Source organism: Theobroma cacao, chromosome 1 (genome assembly GCF_000208745.1).
Source record: "Theobroma cacao cultivar B97-61/B2 chromosome 1, Criollo_cocoa_genome_V2, whole genome shotgun sequence".
In the NCBI taxonomy this organism is placed as follows: Eukaryota; Viridiplantae; Streptophyta; class Magnoliopsida; order Malvales; family Malvaceae; genus Theobroma; species Theobroma cacao.
Genome location: NC_030850.1, coordinates 27,121,353 through 27,127,547, shown reverse-complemented (window position 1 = coordinate 27,127,547; position 6,195 = coordinate 27,121,353). Strand labels below are relative to the sequence as shown.

At 34.7% G+C, this 6,195-nt stretch overlaps 1 long non-coding RNA gene across 1 annotated transcript; it reads left to right on the top strand.

Moving 5' to 3' along the window:
- Positions 273-3,455, top strand: LOC108662220. Its single transcript, XR_001928025.1, has 3 exons — positions 273-311; positions 950-1,033; positions 3,305-3,455. It is a non-coding gene; the product is annotated as an uncharacterized LOC108662220 (long non-coding RNA).

Sequence of the window (6,195 nt, the reverse complement as noted above, 5' to 3'; positions counted from 1 at the left end):
TATAATTTTACACCACCCAACACTTGTCCAGCACATGGATTTTACCCAATATTATTATGGATAATTGAGAAAATTTAAGTGGTGGAGAGAGATTACTTAATGGGTAAGTATGACACATGGACAATGGAATGGTGACATGTGTCAAGTTTATATCCATTAAATATTTGGCTTAAAAATCAACATATAAATCAGTTCATTTCTCTTCATATGGCCGGCCAAAGGAAAAACAAAGGAAGAAAAGAAAGAACAAACCCTAGGTGGGGAATTTCAAGAGAAAAAGTGTGAAAAATCAAGGAAAGCAAGTGAAAAAGGTAGGATTTCTCAAATTAAACTTGAAATCTATTTTCCTTAAGCATTTTTCCTTATTTTCCATGGTTAAATTTCATGTTTTCATGGTGAATTCATGGGTTGCCGAATGGGCATGGAGAGATAATGATGTTGGATTAATTTGATTTCAAGTTATGTTAGTGTTTTTAGTTAGTTTACCATGTCTAGAAATAAAACAACAAGAAAAAAATTCATTTTCCGCATCACCCATCAATGGCCGAACCTACCTTGTATTGAGTGAGGATGAATTTGATTTTTATTTTAAAAGAATTGATTAGAAAATGATGAATTATGGTGTGGAAAAGTAGTAGGAAAAATCACGGTGTTAATGCACCATTATTGACCAAAAATTTTAAAAAGAAAAGTGAAAATGGTTTTGCCAAATTTTAGGTTATTTGACTTATGTTTGGTGAATTAAGGTATTGGAAAAGAAATGGAGCAATTTGGAGTTAAATTGGACGCGTTGACCAATTAATCGGGTGATAAGACGAATTAGGCCAATATTGGATTTAGATGGTTACCCATGCATTTTGCATTCCATATCATGCATTAGTAGTCTAAATTAGTTTAATTTTGATTTAGTACCCATGTAGTAAGTTTCTCGATTTTGTACTATGTCAAGGTGATGAGTCCTCCGATAATGGCAAAGAAATTATATCCGAGGACCGGTAGTCAAAGTACTTCGAAAATCCGCACTCTATACATTGTGAGTAAACTTACTGTCATTTTAATTATCTAGGGTGGTTTTTAGATGATTTCATGAATTCTATGGAAAAATGGATTTAAAAAGGTAAATTTTCATGTTTTATGAATAAATGTGTTTAAATAAAATTAATTTATAAATTATTTTGAAATTAATAATGATTTGGAAAAATAGAGTACACGAAGACTACTATTTGTTGCAATTTTATTATTTAAATTGATTAGCTTATGATAAATCGGGCATGATTGGCTAGTTGGCAATTGTATTGAAATATGAATTGTTTGTTTGCCTTGAAAGGCTGTGAATTACAATAATTATCATATCATGTTATTGAATTTTATTGATTGGTGGGATAATTATTAGCTTACTGCAGTAGGCGGGTTCCATGGACTAGCCTATGACTTTTTAGTTAAAATCCTACTATGCAAGTATACGTATCGAATATATAGTATATTAGCAAGCAGGGTATCGATTCCACAGGGAATTGATCTAAAACTTTACTAAGTACTAAAATTAGAACAATTTAATCTTATCCAAATAATCAAAACTAAATAATTAATTAAAACTAAAATTAAAACCAACAAGAAAAATCAAAATAAAAATAACTTTAGAAAATATCAAATCAAACAAGCCTAGGATTATAATATCCCTCACACTTCATCTAAATCTTACGTCTCTTCCTTAACTTATTTCAACGGATTGAATTGCTAACCTAGAGTTCTCAATTATTTATAAGGGTCTCCTGACTCGTCTTATAAAAACATCTATTTTAATCAAAACACTATATCCTTATGTGAATTGAAATTAAAACAGACTCATTAAGTTCAGGCTCTAATCTAGCTACATATGGCCTATAGGTATATCCTTATCCTATACGCAAATCAATTAATATGATCATATGCTATCCCAATTTTAGTCTACTCTAAACTCCCTTTCCCAAGTTTGTTTAGGTTCCTAAATCAATTTAATTGGTGGCCAAACAATTAAAAGTATTAAGAACAAATTGGAATAAACAATTCAAATCCCATTGAAAATAAGTAAGACAGAGATTAAAAACTTAGACTACATGTGAGTTCAATTGCAATCCTAGAAAAAGAAATTTAGCTACTCATAATCGTAAAATAAAATAACATTATATAAAATTCAACCATTTAAAGTATCAAGAACGATAAAAGCTAAGGAATAAAACAAAACAATATTTGCGGTCTTGATCTCCAAGTTTCAGCCTCAACTTCTAGTTTCTTGAATCTCCTAGAGTTTGTCTCTCTCATATTGTTAAACATATCCTATTTATACTAACAAACTTAACCTAAAGTTCCTTAAGCTGACCTAGGGTTTAATTGGGCTTAAAAGTATAATAAGAGGCCTAAAATTCAATTGTCAATCTTTACAAATTTTCATTCCTGGCACAGTACATCTAGCTATTTTCCAACATAATTTTCTCTATCTTCAATGCAGAACTGGGCAAAGTAACATCCATAAAAGTTGTAGCTCTGTCTCTTAGCTTTCCACTGGTCTAAGAATCGTATCATTTGGAGTTCTGTAACTCGAGATATGGTCAAAATACTGAAGTATATGCAAGCAGATTCTAGGTCTGTCTACACCTTACTTTCCAAAATTAAGCCTAATTACTTTTAATCCTACAAAAGAAATAAAAACTAATAAATAATAACCAATTTAACAAGAAAAACATAAAATTAAAATAACTAACTTAAAAGTAACCTAATTATAAAAACAACTAAAAATAAGTAAATTATAATTGAAAATTGAGGACTTAGCTAATATTTAATAACAAAATTGAAATAAAATAATTCTATAAAATAGAATTATCAGAGGAGCACGGTAACCCCATTTATATGTGCTCACCTCGGTTGTAGAGGCGTGTAGGGTAGCTCCTAAGGTGATATTTGAGTTCACTTCACGCCGAACTACCACGTGGTGCTGAACTCAGCCAACGTCAAGGAACGGCTGTGATGTCCAACTAAAAATGTGTTTTATGCGAAATGTGAATTTTTAACAATCTTGGCAGTCTCGATAGGATGCCTCAGCTAAGGTGTCTCCAAGAATGGATTTATGGCACAAGCCTAGTTTTTATGAGATTCATAAGCCTCGTTACGTATTATGAATGAAATATTGTCTAATGCTGTGACCCAGTTTACGATGATTTACTTTATCGTCTCCATGTACTCAACTCTAGATGTTTATGATGATATCTGTTTACTCATTGGGATTTTATAATCTCACCACCCTCCTTTCCACCCATTTCAAGCTCAGTATAAGCTGTAGATAGTTGATATCGTCGAAGGCTACAGTTGGCTTTACTTCCTCAAAAACTATAAGTTTGCAACCTTCGTTCATTTTTGTCATTTAAGACTCCACATGTCATTGTAAATTAAATTTCATACTCTAGTTATCTGTACTACTGTATGTAGGAATTTATTTTGCTTTTACCCTGTAAAAAATTATTTACGTAGTGTTCTAAAAATATTGTTTTATAAAAAAATAGAATATTTTGTTTAATATTCTTATTTTATTCTAACAGTCATGATTTCACTTTAAACAAATTTTTTAGACATCTAAATTTATTTTTGATTTTGAAATATGTGTTTTGCACTTATATACTACATAATTAGCTGGTATCGAAATTTTCAAGGAAAAATGACCGAAATACTCTTGTGAGACAAAAATTAGTTTTTTATTATTTTAAGTTGGAAATGGTTTAAAACCTCTTAGAACATGATATTTGGCAACAGTTACTCACAGGGAAAATGAGAAACTGATATTAAAGCCTTGCAGGGTTCCGGTTGGCATTCCGGGTAATGAGTGCTTATCGGGACACCGCGACGGTTGTCACGAGCTCGAGGGGAGTATCGAGTCGTGACAATTCGATTGGTATTAGAGCTTTTGGTTTTAAAGATCAAAGTTTTTAGTTTTAAAGTTATTTTAAAATTTACAATGTCAGTGTGGCCCATAGTTAAATTAAGTTAAGTTAAGTTAGGTTAGGTTGAATAGAATGCATGCATCTGCATATAGAGTCTAAGGTTGAGTAAATTTGCCTTATTCCCTTGTATAAATCGTCATGTCTCCTTGACACGAACACCCACCTCTCACTAGATCGATTGAGAGGGGAAAAGGTCGTTCCCAACGTCATCAATTAGATGCAATAGAGGAGGAATCAGCTGCATCTATCATTCAGGCAGCACCTGCTGCTGAACAGGTCAAGACTCCTCCACATCCTCCGCTACCTACGGGCATTCCTGCCATGCTTATTGAGGTAGCACAAACGTTGACAGCTTTCTTTACTGCAATGGCTGGTCAAGCTCAGACTGGTCAAACTCCATCTATAGTGCCTCCAGCTACTCCTTAAGTTCTGCAAGTACAGGATGTATCTATTTCTAAGAAGCTGAAGGAGGTTAGACAACTGGGTTGCGTTTTTTTTATGGGTGAGTTGGACGCGACTGTAGCCAAAGATTGGATTAATTAGGTTTCGGAGACACTCTCAGATATGAGGTTGGATGATGACATGAAGTTGATGGTGGCCACGAGATTATTAGATAAGAGGGCTTGTACATGGTGGAATTCAGTGAAATCTCATTCCACTACTCCTTTGACCTGGTGAGATTTTCTAAGAGAATTTGATGGTTAGTATTTCACTTATTTCCATCAGAAAGAAAAGAAGAAAGAATTTTTGAGTTTGAGACATGAGAATTTAACTGTAGAGGAGTATGAAGCTCGTTTTAATGAGCTGATGTTATATGTGCCAAATTTGGTGGAATCTAAGTAAGATCAGGCTAGTTATTTCGAGGAAAGGCTCCATAATGAGATTAGAGAGCGGATGACAGTGACTGGTAGGGAGCCACATAAGGAGGTGGTACAAATGGCTTAAAGAGCTAAGAAGCTTGCAAATGAAAATAGGAGGATTCGGATCGAGTTTTAAAAAAAGAAAAATTCGAGTGTATCTTCTAGTCAACCACCAAAGAGAAGCAAGGACTCAGCGGCTTCAGGGAGCACTACTTCTGTTTCAGTGACATCTCCTCGACCTCAATTTCCACAATCACAGTAGAGACCTTCGAGATTTAGCAGATCTGCTATGACTGGTTCTGGGAAGAGTTTCAAAGGTCCTAATAAATGCAGAAATTGTGAAAAAAGTCATTTTTGGCTATGTAGAGGGCTAGCAAGATGTTTTCAATGTGGACAGACAGGTCACATTGGGAGTGACTGTCCACAATTGGGACGAGGTATAGCAGCTGCTCCATCTCCACCAGCTCATACAGATATGCAAAGGAGAGATCCTTCTAGGTTATCACCAAGGCAAGGAGTGGATATACAATCTGGTGTAGAGAGTAACACCTCGGCATATCCACCTTTGAGACCACAGACTCGTACTTCGACAAGAGTCTTCGTTGTGACGAAATATGAGGCACGAGTTTAACCTAGAGTAGTGACAGGTACTATATCTTTATTTGATAAAGATGCTTATGTTTTAATAGATTCTAGCTAAGTCATACGTGAGTATGGCATTTGCATCAATTGCTGATAGAAACCTGTCACCATTAGAGGAAGAAATTATAGTTCACACCCCTTTAGGAGAGAAACTAGTTAGAAACAGTTGTTATAGAGATTGTGGGGTAATAGTTGGTGAGGAAGAATTTAGGGGTGATTTGATTCCTCTAGAGATCCAAGATTTCGTTGTGATATTGGGTATGGACTGGCTAACTGCACATCTGACGAATGTGGATTATTTTCGAAAAGAAGTTGTACTTCAAAATTTGGAGGGAACAGAGATTGTATTTGCAGAGGAACGTCGAGTATTACTTTCCTATGTAATCTCGACCATCAAAGCTTTGAAAATGGTGCAGAAAGGGTATCCGACTTATTTGGCACACGTGATCGATACTTCAAAAGGGGAACCTAAATTAGAGGATGTCCTAATAGTAAGTGATTTTCTTGACGTATTTCCTGATGAGTTACCGGGACTACCTCCTAATCGAGAGCTCGAGTTCCCTATTGATCTACTCCCGAGTACTGCACCTATTTCCATTCCTCTATATCGAATGGCTCCGATTGAGTTGAAAGAATTGAAAATCTAGTTGCAAGATTTGGTGGATAAGGGTTTCATTCGCCCTAGCATTTCTCCTTGGGGAGCACCAGTTCTATTTGTAAAG